The sequence below is a fragment of the Mixophyes fleayi genome, chromosome 1, assembly GCF_038048845.1.
Source record: "Mixophyes fleayi isolate aMixFle1 chromosome 1, aMixFle1.hap1, whole genome shotgun sequence".
Taxonomy (NCBI): Eukaryota; Metazoa; Chordata; class Amphibia; order Anura; family Limnodynastidae; genus Mixophyes; species Mixophyes fleayi.
In genome coordinates this window covers 353,522,026-353,537,107 of record NC_134402.1, presented here as the reverse complement: position 1 = coordinate 353,537,107, position 15,082 = coordinate 353,522,026, and the positions used below count along the sequence as shown (strand labels likewise).

The 15,082-nt window shown below is 38.7% G+C and overlaps 1 protein-coding gene across 16 annotated transcripts in view; it reads right to left on the bottom strand.

Annotated features, from left to right (window-relative positions):
* NCOR2 (nuclear receptor corepressor 2) overlaps positions 1–14,470 on the bottom strand; it is a 285,729-nt gene extending 271,259 nt beyond the window's left edge. For 15 of the 16 annotated variants that reach the window (XM_075177047.1, XM_075177100.1, XM_075177115.1 and 12 more), the window contains exon 1: positions 14,159–14,470. The gene's annotated coding sequence lies outside the window, so the exon portion shown is untranslated. The remainder of the gene's footprint in view (positions 1–14,158) is intronic. The other variant, XM_075177109.1, reaches the window with a different exon arrangement.
* Between the last annotated feature and the right edge of the window lie 612 nt (positions 14,471–15,082).

The following is a 15,082-nucleotide window of genomic DNA, read 5'->3' as shown; positions in this document are numbered from 1 at the left end:
ATACCAATTTATTTTCTTGCTTAGATTTCCAAATTGACAATTATATTACTTTTTTTTTTGCTTTAGAACAAGTGTGCACAGGCATTTGTGCTGCATCCGGGTTGTGCCAGTATACAGATGAAATCTTCTGCACTAGGAGTTATTCTTCCCTAACAATGCAGGATACATTTGGAAGCAAGAGACAATGGACTTTTTCTTCCTTGTCCACATGATCCCTGCATTGTGATCCCAATTGCAGCTTACCTTAATGTACCAGCATCACAGCCTCTTTAAAACTGCACTAGTCCCTAGGATTGAAAACTTTTATGGTTCGTTCACACTGATCCGTCTTTTATTGTGCTTGTCTCACATTAGTAAAATGCATGAAAAACGCATTAAAGGGGAAAAAAAAAAGAAGAGAAACAAATAAGTTGTCAATGATACAAACCTTATTTTTTCATGCTAAAGTGATCACGTGTAACTAGACAGTTTTATTGGTAAAAAAAATAAGCTAAACAGCATCACTATAAAGTCTAAAGCGCACATTAGTTTTCATGCGGTTTTACATTGTAATGGAGTTTTCCCAGCGCATGTGTAAGCAAACACTTAAACTTTGCAGTTTCTCAACGGTACTACATGCACGGTTTGCAGAGCGCTGCATCATTATTTCAACATTATTTCAACTGTGCGGGCAACACAGTGGCCTAGTGGTTAGCACTTCTGCCTCACAGCACTGGGGTCATGAGTTCAATTCCCAACCATGGCCTTATCTGTGTGGAGTTTGTATGTTCTCCCTGTGTTTACGTGGGTTTCTTCCGGGTGCTCCGGTTTCCTCCCACACTCCAAAAACATACTGGTAGGTGAATTGGCTGCTATCAAAACTGACCCTAGTCTCTGTCTCCCTCTCTGTGTGAGTGTGTGCCTATAGTAGACTCTAAGCTCCAATGGGGCAGGGACTGATGTGAGAGAGTTCTCTGTACAGCGCTGCGGAATCAGTGGCGCTATATAAATAAATGATAATGAAAAATGGAAGAAAATAATTACCAGCTGTCTGCCTAGTCCTATCATAATAGGGAAGGCATGGGGATACAAAAGCCCGGGATGCCTCAATAGAAAAGGTTATAAGATTGATGATTAAAGCATTTCAATCGGCTAAAATAATAATAATATATAAATTTGTTTTGTTTTTTTTATGTATTTTTTTATTTATTTATTTTTTTACACACACACAGAATAGTGTCCTGTGCCATAGGGTGCAGGCCGGTAAGCACGGTGCTCCAATACTAAAGTAGTGAAGGGGTTAATAAGAAAGGATCTTCAGAATTGAATGTCCTTGCTCAGTCACTGGGGAAATCCTTCTTGCTTTTGTCAGATCATCTTTTATAGTCTCCTCTACGGTCAGTGTCAGTTTCTGCTTCAGTAATCCCTAGAATGGGTACCAGAAGTGACAGCGCCAACATCCTCCTTTCAAACGTCCTAACACATCCCCCTGTGGGGAGCCGACCCTTGGCTCATTGCTTTCTTTCCCCCTCTCTTCCGTAATGCAGAAGATTAGAGTTACAAATCTTTTAGCATGCGTTAGTGGCGTAGCCTTTATAATGCAACTAGTAACATCAGTATATACCACATGCATTTAATACATAGTTTAATGCCATCTTTATACAACTCAAGCTGCTTCATAGGAATCAATCATTATTTTAAAACAGAAGTAACACAGGAGGTTAATAGTGCACCAAATTAAGTTTTGAAGTTCAATCAATGCATAGTATTAGAAGCAGCTATATCATACACACAAACATACCAGGAGTCTGTATTATCCGCTATTACCTTAAAATAAACGATGATGAATAAAGTTGCTACACAATAGAAGAAGAGGAGACTAAGCAAAATGTAGACAACTTTGTCCTTTGTTTCATAACCACACATTATACCCATCAGCCATATTAAAAAAAACAAAAAAACAGAATGTAATAAAAATGGAAAAGGTGTGGATATTGAAAAAAAATGAACAGGGCCTGATTCATTAAGGCACAAAACAAAATGTAAATTTATTTTTTATTTTAAGGCCATAAATGGAGCATACGCACATCCATAATCAACTAGGAGCGGATGTGAATACAAACCTGTATTTAACAACAGACGTAGGTACACCCTGCCCTAACAGACAATATACTGCAGGATACATCCAATACATATGTAGAATATAAAAGTCCTAAAAGAGCAGACAGGGGGAAGGGAAAACACCACACACCCCAATTGTGTATTAATGACAAAAATGTTCTCCACCCCAGAAAATACATTATTAGGATGTCATGAATGTCTACTGTACATAAAATTAGTTTTTTCAGAAGCTCCTGATTACAGACAAGTTCTGGCATACATTCACGGCCGCATCGGCACCTACACCTGACCTGTAGCTGGTGCAAGTGATACGTCAGAAAAGCACATAATACTCTGGGCATGCAGAGTGGTATTACACAAGGTACATCACATATTGACATTTACGTTGCTTAATGAATCAGACCCCCAATGATTAATTCTCAGTTTACTGTCATAGTTACCATATCTTACCAGCAATTCAGATACATTTTTTGTTCATGATTTCCCTGTAGCAGAAACAATTGGCTACTAAGGGGGAAGATATAAGGTCTCCTTTAAAGGAACAGTATATTACCCAATTTATGCAAAGGTTTTCCATTCACCCTACTAAATTGAGTTCAGGACAATACATGAAAAAGCATCAAACTGGTGTGTCCAGTGAACACGTCAAAATTGCACAAATCCTAAACCCTGTATCACAGTAGTCAGATTTACACTAAAATGTACTTTAGTTGTTGGTTCTAAAAAGTAGGAGGTCAGCAAATGTCATTTTACTAATCCAGCTATTGGGAAAGTTATCACAGTGGCTAAGTGGTTAGCACTTCTGCATTACTGCACTGGGGTCATAAGTTCAATTCTCAATCATGGTCTTATCTGTGAGAAATTTGTATGTTCTCCCCGTGTTTGCGTGGGTTTCCTCCGGGTGATCCGGTTTTCTCCCACACTCCAAAAACATACTGGTAGGTTAATTGGCTGCTAACAAATGGACCCTAGTCTCTGTGTGTGTGTGTGTGTGTGTTCGGGAATATAGACTATGCCCCAATGGGGCAGGGATTGATGTGAGAGAGTTCTCTGTACAGCGCTGCGGAATCAGTGGCGCTATATAAATAAATGGTGATGAGACACCATAATCAATGAAGCGATAAAGCAATAGTTTGTGTTTAACAAATTACCATAATTTCTACTTTAGATGGATTTGATCTACACCAGCCATCTAAACACAGTGAAGGGAGCATAAAGATGATCTTCAATCACTAGGCTGAAGGAAGGATTCATCCACACAAAGGTTAAACACAGCATGTGCTATTTTTCTCTCACTTTCCTTTATTTCATGGCACTGATTACGGATTATTATTCAGTAGACAGTGACAGAATAGTTGCTTAGTGCAGTATTTCTGCAAAACTGGATTAATTCTGCCAGTGTAAAATATCATAATCTGTCTGATTTAGCCGGTGCTGCCACTAATGTGCAATTGTCCTTGCTTCCTCCTCTGACTAACACAGCAGAGCTTGAGAAAGAGTGAAACACTGCAGGAGGGAAGGTGAAGATATGTACATTGCGTAAGAGGCATGACATAGAATGGAAGGAGCCCAGGCAATAAATGGAGCAAAGGTTTCAGAGAGATTATTAGTGAAGTAACTACAAAGTCTGCAAGCACAAATATAGAGATGTCTAGTGTTCTCTAACCAATGATCTAAATAGTCTTATTACACCTTAGTCCATACAATTTAATATAGCATTTTTTCCCCCATGGGATATATCCTTCTTTTAATAGCACTTTAAAATTATATTTTAGTTTATACCTAGTTAAAATATACATCTATATATTTGCTGAAATAGAAGCAGAATACACTCTCCTTCCCACAGCCATTTTCACATTACTACATCATAAAGTGGGCTACAGTCTCCCTGTGACGGTGATGCGGTTAAGACAGGGAAGTTTTTAAATAGTTATTATAGCTTCCTTTTATATTTGTATTTAGCTACTTTTGTTAGCAGTCCCGCCGCGACTCTCTGGGCTCCCCTGCTGGCGTCCCGGCCGCCGCTATGACGACCGGGACGTCACTTCCTGTTTCAGCCCCCCGGGTTGCCTGGGCACTGGTGGCCATAACAACTTTAGGATTATTTGGATCAAATAGTAGTTAATATACAGCCCACCATTAGATCCAAGTTACTCTAGATTATAATAGTATTAGAAGAGTTCCCGTCAGGACATTCCCTATACTCCTATAGGTTGTCCCACGACAGAGGAGAGACTAGTGACCAGTAATCTAGCACCACCCCCATGATTGCAGACAACATTACCTGTCACCATAAAAATTTGGGTAAGAGATATAAAATCCCGACCCAAAATATCTATGGTTAATTGTCACAAGCCAGTTAAGAATCTAGCCAACTTTAGTTCTTTGGGCAATATTACCTGCAAATTTGTAACGGCTTATAAATAGTATGCATATATACGAAACTGGATAGACCAGATTGTGCTGGATCGCAATGTATATGTCAATGCATACATACAACACCCAGACAAGCCATACATTGAACCAGAGGCAAATCTGAGCAGTTAAGACAGAAATTATAAACTTCCCTCCTCATTCGCATCTAAGCATATACTGAAAACACAGAACACATTGGCCTTAGGAAACAATATTCACTGCACAATTTGTCCTCCAATGTAGGTGCGGTTGGCATCTACTGAACACACACTTCAATGTACATTACAGACTTCAGTGTCATCTTTACAGCAGAGGTAGGTAACCTATTGCTCTCCAGCTGTTGGAACCCACAGATAGCCGACCTCCGCTTTAGAGAGCAAATATTGTACTAACCTGACAGATTTCCAGCTAAGGTGAGGAAAGCTCATTGCAGGATTATATGAGATGGGGGATAAAATGCATTTATAGCCACTGTAAACCAAAGCCTTGTCATTCTTCATTTTATTTCTGAACAGGAATAAATCGTAGGAGTTGTTTTATGGTACGAAGTAAAAAAATAAATAAATAAAATATATACTTTGCCCCGCTCTCGTCTATCCGATCAATGAGACATTCGGCCCTTGTATTTCCTAATAAAATCAAGACACACCAGCCCAGGTGCCACCTTTACTGCTTTAAGGGCAATTCCAAAAACTTTTGCTCAGTCTATTTTCTAAATCAAGTTTCCTTCATTTCACCTACTCGCTCTGAAACACCCACTAAATATGTAACAAACCTTTACAGATTACCTTTTAGTCTTATTATTGCTAAAAATCAGTCACTCCAATTGGTACGGCTACACTTCAGCCACACTCACAGCACTTGCAGCCAACAAGGGCGTTATAAGAATCCTTCAGCCTCCACTTTCCACAGACTTCGCTCCTCTGCCCTAAGCCTTTTACAGATTATCTGAAACTCATTCAAATTGTACCTTCCCCCCCCCCCCTCCTCCTATGTAGGAATTACGTTCCAACGAACAAAGCTAGATTATATTGCTTGTAAATAAAAAAAAATAAATGAGATTTTTTTATATATATATATATATATATATATATATATATATATATATATATATATATATATATATATATATATATACACATATATACATATATATATATATATATACACACACATATACACATACATCCTCCCTCACCAATAAAATCTTTAGCCATTTACCTCTTTGACCTCTTTACTGGTACATTTAAGATATTTATGTCTTGACTAACAGTTTACAGACTCAACAGGTGCCCTGAAAGGATGCTGCCCATACTCCCCTAATGCAGCATAACCCAGCTGAACTGTAAAAGATAGTGAGTGTATCTAGCATCAAGACATTTCTGCTGTAAAAATGGACAAATCTGGTTTGCAGCAACAATACACCACAGCTACGCCCAGCCCAAGCATCAAGATACACTAAATGGATAAAAGTATTCGGACACTTGCCCATTACACCAACAGGGACTAGCATGACCTTGTATTCAAATACATATAATATGGCGTTGGTCCTCCTTTTGCAGCAATAACAGCTTCCACTCTTCTTGGAAGGCTTTCCACAAGATGTTGGAGTATTTCTGTGGGAATTTGTGCTCATTTATTCTGTAGAGCATTTATGAGGTCCCAGGCACTGATGTTGGACGAGAAGTCCTGGCTCGCAATCCCCGTTCCAGTTCATCCCAAAGGTGTTCAATGGGGTTGAGGTCAGAGCTCTGTACGGGCCAGTCATGTTCTTCCACACCAAACTCATCAAACCATGTCTTTGTAGTCCTTGCTTTGCGCACCGGGGCACAGTCATGTTGAAATAGAAAAGGGCCTTTCCCAAACTGTTGCCACAAAGTTGGAAGCATAGCATTGTCCAAAATGACTTGGTATGCTGAAGCATTAAGATTGCCCTTCACTCGAGATATGGGGCTTAGCCCAAACCCAAAAAAACAGCCTCATATCATAATCCCTCCTCCAAACTTCACAATTAGCATAATGCAGTCAGGCAGATAACGTTCTCTTGGCATCCGTCAAACCCAGACTCGCCAATCTGACTGCCGAACAGAGAAACGCGTTTCATCACTCCACAGAACACGTTTCCACAGTTCAGTGTCAGTGTGCTTTACACCACTCCATTTGACATTGGTCTTTGTGATATAAGGGATTGCATGCAGCTGCTCAGCCATGGAAACCCATTCCATTAAGCTCCCGCCGCACAGTTTTCGTGCTTACATTAATGTAATGGAAGTTAGGAAATCTTCAACTAAGAAATCATCAATGCTTTGGTGGCTTTTATGCACCATGCGCCTTAGCAGTCATTGACCTTACTGTGATTTTAAGTGGTCTTTCACTTTGTGGCCAAATTGGTGTTGTTCCTAAACACTTCTACTTACTAATAATATCACATACAGTTGATCGTGGAATATCCAGCAGGGATGAAATTTCATGAACCGTATTATTGTAAAGGTGGCATCCTATCACAGTACCACACTTGAAGTCACTGAGCTTTTCAGAACGACCCATTTTGTATCAAAAATGTTTGCAAATGGAGACTGCATGGCTCGGTGCTTGATTTTATACACCTCTGGCAACGGGTCTGATTGAAAAACCTCAATTTAATAATTAACAGGTGTGCCCAAATACGTTTGTCCATATAGTTATGTGATCACTGCCCAGTTTAGCTACACAAGTCTAGATCTCGTCTAGGTGACACTGTGGGCAGTAATTGTAGTAGTTTTCATCTTCAGAACAGTTTTCAAAGTGCCTGGCAATAATCTGGCCAATTTTGATCAGATTATTATGTAGAATCTTGTCTTGGAGCTGAAAATAGAGCAACATAGGTCCACATGTCCAATATCACAGAGTGTGATTCAAAACACAAAATGTTATTACAACTACATAATACTCTAAAAGACCAACCTCTCACCTGCTCTCTGGACCATCCTGTTCCAATTTATTCACACTTTTACTGCACACACATCATACCCTTCAGCGGTGTATAATGTTCTTGTACTTTCTATTGGGATGTAGCAAAGCCCTTTTGTAGACTCTGCCTACATGGGTGGAGTGAAAGTATTTTGGCTTCATTACCACCACTAAGACATCAATCAAAGATAAACTTCCTATATAGGAAGCTACCAGGAACTTAGTTTGCATTTCACACTTTGGGCTACTGGCTGGCCTATACTTTCACACATTGCTTGTGAGGTGTTTGTACAATTGGTAAAGAGCACACAGTTGGTTGTAGCTTTATAAATATTTTTAATTTCCTATTACCTTAAATGACCCATCCCAATAAGTGCATTCTTCCAGTCCTGTATGATTTTCTGGCTTTCGGAAAACACTACAGAAATTAGATATTCAAATTCAGTTTCCAAAGCACCTAACTTCTCAGTAACACATGTCCACGTTTTACAGGAATATATTCAAATACAACAATACATTAGAAGCAATTGTGGAGATCAAATAATTCTCATATAATTTCTGAGACTGAGGAAACATCCTGCAGAGTTGCACAATGCAGTGAGCAATTGTAACATACATTACACCGTAACAAAAAGATGAACTGAGAATTCACAGCCAACAATTACATAATTTTATAATTCAGCATTTATGATTTTAGTGTAATAAACACGTAACTGCTTATATGAATAGCTTTCATTTTATTTAAAAGGCCGTGGTATTTTCTGGATAGCTTTTCAATAACATCCTGATTTTTGATAGTCTTTCTAAAGCAGCAGATAAAACAGGTGCACAGTTCTTTTAAATTCACTGACAGTAAATGCAGACGTTAGTCACAGTATATTATACATGTAAGGGTCCTTTGCAGTAGTGTTGGCAGTGCTCCAGGTATGCCCGTTCCAGTATAGACCCATCAGCCTAGCTCTGGTTCCAGTCTTTGTCTATTCTGTCTCATGAAAAGATCTTGGTAGCTTTTAGTCAGACTAATTCCTGAATTCTCCATTGTATTGCCCCCTTGAGAAATGAAATGTAAGGTATTTAGAGTGTGTTTGTCCAACGGGTAAGCTTCCACACAAGCATCAATTTGGTTGTTGTGAATAGTATCGACCTAATATAAGTGCAATTTTGAACAGAGTGTAAATCCTGCTGCCTAATGATCACCCATATGACTCATTTGTTTTTTAATTGGGTTCAAAGAAATCAAATTCATTGTGTCCCTTGCAATTCATTCATTCCACCTGCCCACCAAATTATCAGATCCAAAATATACTTAGTCTGGCAAACATTGTGAATTGAATAAGATATGTTCATGTAACAATCAGGACAAAGGGTGAGGATTGCAGATCTTGCTGGCAGTGCAGTCTGACTCAGTTTGAGATCCACTGCTATTACACAATACATAGTTAACATTATGATAAACTCCTAAAAGATTTCTTAAGATCCCATTCAAGAGTGCATATTGACTATCAAACAAAGTAAAAAATAACAGGGAAAAGTCTTGCTTAGGCAGCCTATAGAATATTGTATACTATAGAAAATTAAAAATTGACAGTGTATTCAAAAGCAGACAGTGTGGAAGATATACAAGGACCACTTGGCAAACCTATAACAAAAACTAAAAAAAAACCAAAACATCAATATCTAACAGAAGTCAGAGGATGATAATCTCAGAAAGACAAGTGGCAAAGTACGGCAATGGATATGGAAAGTTCTCAGTATCGGATGTCAAGCAAGACAGACAACTGGACCTACATTCCAAAAGAAGACTCTCCAGTACTACACTGGCTGGTCTGCAAATTCTTCCTGTCACACTTGTATCCAACCACTAAGGAAGTGGCACTTCAGAAAAACTGTGTTCCAGTTGTAAAGCCAGATACCATATACGTCACTGCCAAAACGACACCAACTTAACCTAATCTGCATTGTACCAGGAGTTTAATGTGTTATTTCAGCTTTGCTTCTAAGGGTAGGTACACACTGGAGGTTTTTCAACCAATTATCGGGCCAATCACCCAATATACAACCACATATCCCGTTAGTGTGTATACTTACACAATGCAGATTGTAGTTTCATTTGGTTGGTCGCATTGTTTAATATTCTCGTTCCAAGCACCTTCTGATCATGTAGTGCGTATGCACTCACAATATTCAGAGAGTTTACAGAGTCATGGCCTTTTCAGCCGATGCCGGCAATGAACATGTCTTGGTGACTAAATGTAGAGAGTGCTGTAGATGGAATAATGCGTTCGTTCCGAGACTGAACATTTTGAGTCACAGAAGCGAACGAAATTCATTGTGATATGTGGATAGATATAACAAGGTGGTTAATTAGTGTGAAAGGAATGACTGACTATTGTTCTGTCATTCTTTAAACAACTATAGGGCCAGATGAAGAGCACAGATCTGAAGGTAAATCGTGTGTAGTGTGTATGAATGAATAGCCGGTCGGACCTTCAGTCGTAGGTACAATCTCTGTAGATAACAAGCTAGATACACACTGGAGAATTTTCCGACCAATCTAAGTCAATGGAAGTCAAGATACAAATTCAGATAAAGATTGTAAAGATTATATATTTATTTTTCGAGGGAAAAGCCCTTTTATTTTGTTTACCGATGTTTTGAAAGGTTTGCAGTTTCACAGATCACTCTCCTTATAAGCACAGAACAAATGTCATTCTAAAACCACATGTGAAGTGCACACAGGTCTTTTTTCGTGTCACTGTATTCACAATACATTGCCACACTGGGTGGTTTTCTCCTACGTCAAACGATGAAACTATATGCTGTTCACAAACTTAGTGAACCATTTAGTCATATTACTACTTAACCTCATTGGTCCAAAACAAATCCATCAACAATCTCAAAATATACCAGTCTTAATTGAAGCAAATAGATATCATTCTCTTCTGTAGTGAGCACATTTGTTAATACCAGGGTAGGCCACAGTTAAAGACAGACTTGTAAATGTAACAGTTTAAACATGAATCCTGCTGACAGCACATCTTTAAAATCCAGGTTACTCGGATAGCATCTTTGGCTGTTCTCCCTGTTGGTCTAAGGGCTAGGATTTGTCTCTGCACTGGATGAATTCCCAGAAAGGTAATCCTTTATTCCATTACACACACAGTGGTACAGAGTGTCTCTAATCAAAAAATATAAAAAAATAAAATAAAAATAAAATCTAAACTCTTAATTAACAAAGCGCTTCTGTTCCTTCAGAGGACTGCACCACTGAGGACATGGCTGGCAGCAGGTTAAAGGAAATCTATTATAAAAATTTCCACTTTCTGTTATTTTATAGTTTTTACGTGAAATGCAACACCCCACATGGGGTGAATTATTTTAATGCATCTCCACCAGCTTTTCCTGTGAGGTTTCCGTTCAGTATGTGAAGGCATTGAGGCTTTGTGATTAAACGGATAGCAGCAGGTTGTAGTCCAAACTAAATATTTTGCTTACAATTCTAGTTCAATAAAAACAGATTAACACGTACGTGTCACCTACACTGTGGATGTATTTATTTCAGCCTGTCAATACAATAGAAATGAAAAGTAGTTCCTCAAAAAGCCTTATGAACCGGCGATGCAACTAATCAATAATTACAGGCAGGACGTCATGTTGTGAGCTAGATGAGAGGCAGACTTTAAACTGGACCCCTATTTACCATAACACACGACAGTCATGTATGCTGTATTTATTACAAACATTATTTAATAAGTGTCTTCAAAATATTGCAATCTCCTGAATAACTCAGAGTACAAGAATGTATAGAAAAGCATCCTATCCAGGTTGGCAAGATAAAGTATTGTGAAGGATTAGAAAAGGACTCTGGCATTAGCCCGAGAGCAAGAAAAGGGGTAAACAGTCTTGTAACAAAACAAAGAACAAACTGAAGTAGCATTCTATTAAGACACTTAGGAACAATTGAATATGCCCCTAATCCCTGCAGCGTTAAAACTATTACTGTTATTACGGTAATAGTAAGCTGGATTTCAGCTCGCGGCTCAGGGAGCTGCGAGCTGAAATCCAGCGAGAAAACTACCGTAATAACCATTTACGCGCACTATTACCGTATTAACAGTACTAGTGCGCGGAGCACGAGATTTTTAACATTTCCGCCAACAATTGAATATGCCCCTTAGAGGTATATTTACTAAGTTGCGGGTTTAAAAAGTGGAGATGCTGCCTACAGCAACCAATCAGGAGCTAGTTATTTAGTCCATTCTACAAAATGACAGCTAGAATCTGATTGGTTGCTATAGGCAACATCTTCACTTTTTCAAATCTACAGTTTAATAAATATACCCCTTAAAATGAGATCTCCATTCTCAAAAAAAAACAAAAAACATTTAGACAAAAATGTTCCTTTCCCAAATTAATAGAGCTGCAGAAGTGCCTCCTCCAGGATCGTTACCGTTATCATTTTGAATTTGCTCAGTCCATAAAATGCATCCCATACTTCCTTTTAGGCCTCAGATAGGAACCTATTCCATCTTGTTCAGTTAATTTGGGTTTGAACTATCAGGACTTTAAAGTTATGGGGAATTAAGTATTCTGAAGTATTGCAAGTACCGGTATTTTGGGTGAAAAAGGAGCTGGACTTGGGAAACATGGGCATCCTACTCACACAGTGAAGATGAAGATCTCCTTTAAGTCTATGGAGACCACAGCAACTTGATAAACACGTTAAGTCTCTAGTCATTAAAGGAAGTCCACTTTATTTCTATAGTCCTCCACCATGGAAGGCTAATTAATAACTGCAATACTTAAGAAGGGATCCTTCAAGGAGGTGCATGTTTTAAATAAAATTCCATACATAAAGCACAAAACACAAGATCCTGCTGCAGGTAACAATTTGGCATTGTTGATGTTCGCTTCAATTAAAGGCCCCATCACAGGATATGTATAATAAATAAAGAGAAAAGAATAATGGGGAGAATATTATAACAAATGGGACTAGAGAACAATTTAGATTAATAGTGCAATACAAACAATAATGCATATATCGGATATGATATATAAACCTATATAACTGCAATTATGAACATGTATGCATTATAAGCAATTACAGTTGCTTCCTGGATTAGCTTTGTATTATATCTGAACCCTTTCCAGTTTAGTTTGCATTTCAGCTCTGACACAGTAAATATAGTACATTTAGGAATAAGAAATGTGTTCACCACTTTGGAATGCTGAAGCTACCGAAGCATCTTTCATTGTGACACAAGTAGTGAGGACAAGTCAGGTCCTGGCTAGATAAATCATTAATTGGGAAAAAAAAATCCTGTATTTTGCACCTTATATTACTAGTTAACACAAGCTAAATCACTAAGATCATATAACTACTAATTTTAAAAAACACTAAAATCTGGATAAAGATCCCTTATTCTGTCTACATTTATGACATTTTACTTTAACAGCTCAGTGATAAAACATCTAGTCCCAACTTAAAACAGAAAAATAAACACTTTCATAGTCTACACTTAAAATCATGTATAATATTTACTTTTCAGTTTATGCTGTTGTGAAAGGTGGGCTTAAAGAACTCAAACACAGGCACATAAAGGCCACAGTAGCGAAATCTGTCAGCAGTGAACATGCAGAAAACTGGTCTGTTCTGTAGAATACCTATATAGGTGCACACATTAAGTGCAGGTTATTTACATTGTTCTTAAACCAAACAAAAAGACAATCACCTCAGCTTGTCAGTGGTTTCGGTTAAGGCAAATAATGGATATAAGTATACTCCTTCCAGCATGAACTTTCACTATAGTAGCAGGAGATGAATTGTGTGCTAGGCCTCAGTGCTATAGACCTAACCGAAACTGTAATTGCAGTGACTGGAAGCTACTCCCCCTGTCACCAGGCTGCCAAACTTGCTCTTTATTTGTAGGCTACCTCAGCACTTTGTGTTCCCTGTGCTGCTGCATCGATGGGCTTTGCACATTCCCCTGAATGATCTCAGCAATGGCCCTGGACACAGTCATAATAATCTGAGCAGCTTCTCGTTCCTGCCTCTAGGCCACTCCGGGGAGAAGTTCTCCATATGCGCAGCGGCCAAGACTTTCCCGGCAAATGCTGAATACACAGGGAGGAGGGGGGGAGAGAGAAATACAGATCTCCCATGATCCGGCCAGATCCCAAACTCCATGCAGCTGGAAAGGAAATGCGGTTTAGGAACGAGGAGGGCCAACTCTACCCAGGCATAATTACTTGTCACTGATATGTCCTCCCTCCATTAACAATTCTAATTGATAGCCTCCGATTTGTGACTTTGCTTTACAAACTATGGAGGGCTTTGTAGATTATAAAACAGGAGTGTTTGCATTTCATTATTTAGCAACACAGCTGAAAATTAATGTGCTGAGCCATTATGGGGTTAAAGCAGTTTAAAAATGCTTTAAATCATTAACTAGAATGTAATCCAGCAATTGTGTGAAAATGCCACACAGCCAGCAAAGTGTCGCACTGTGTACACACAAACCTATATGATCTATAGGTTATATGTAGTTAAACAGGCTCGTCCCGTGTAATATTACTGACTAGTGATTGTTCCCACTGCAAAAGGGGAAAAAAAAAACATGAACGCGATGAACAGAGACAGTGGAGACATAGAAACACATTTATCCCCTATGGAAAGGCTGTCTTTTCCCTTTACCTCTGTATCCATAATGGCTCTGTTCACCCGGTCTCCAGCACGCCCTGAAGCCACTAGAAGGAAGGCTGAAACCACTGGATCATCCAAGTGTCAGCAGCCACAATATATACACCCAGATCCTTGGTTCAGCGGGCTCCTCTTCTCCTTTAACAAGGTTAAATCCACAGATTCCTCTTTGCTCTCTCCCCAGTGCTGCCTAAGATGTCTGGCCGAATCTGCTTCCCTTTGCTCTGTGCTGCTTTAGAGAGCAGCAAGTTTGTGATCATGCTTTGCTTGGCTCCTTCTGTGTCTGTGATTCTGCAAGAGATTGATGGCACGGATCCAACCAAGTCTTACACCAAACAAATAGCTTTCACATTTCTCCCTGGGCTTTTCTTAAAGGGGCAGGCTTACTTTTTTCACATAATGTTTTTTTCTATGGCATTTGATCTCCCACTGACATGTATTTAAATATAGTTTGGGCAAGCTTGCGTTGTGTTTTCCAAAAATACATTTGACTTACATCTTTATGCATTTTAGCATCAGGTAAAATAATTTTTTAAAAAATATATGTTAACATATGATTCCTGTTTTGATTATTGATATTTTGTTGTTTTCTTCCAAATTATTGTTATCTACTTGCTCTTGAAGTATGCTAGTTTGTAGAGCATGAATACATTGTACTTAATAAGACATGCTGTAAGATATCTCTGCAATGCAGTACATATTTTTTTAAAGTCTCTACCCCCACAGAGCTTACACTCAAAAACTGAAAAGTCAATGTGAGAAAGATCTTTGCCCCAGGTGACAGATTTATGCTGTGATGACCAACTTAGTTGACATTTTCTTTGAACACTCATACTCACCCAAGAGGATTATTTTTATATTATCACCTTGATCTAGCAGCTAGGGCACCTTCCTTTGACATTTACATCACAATGTAAT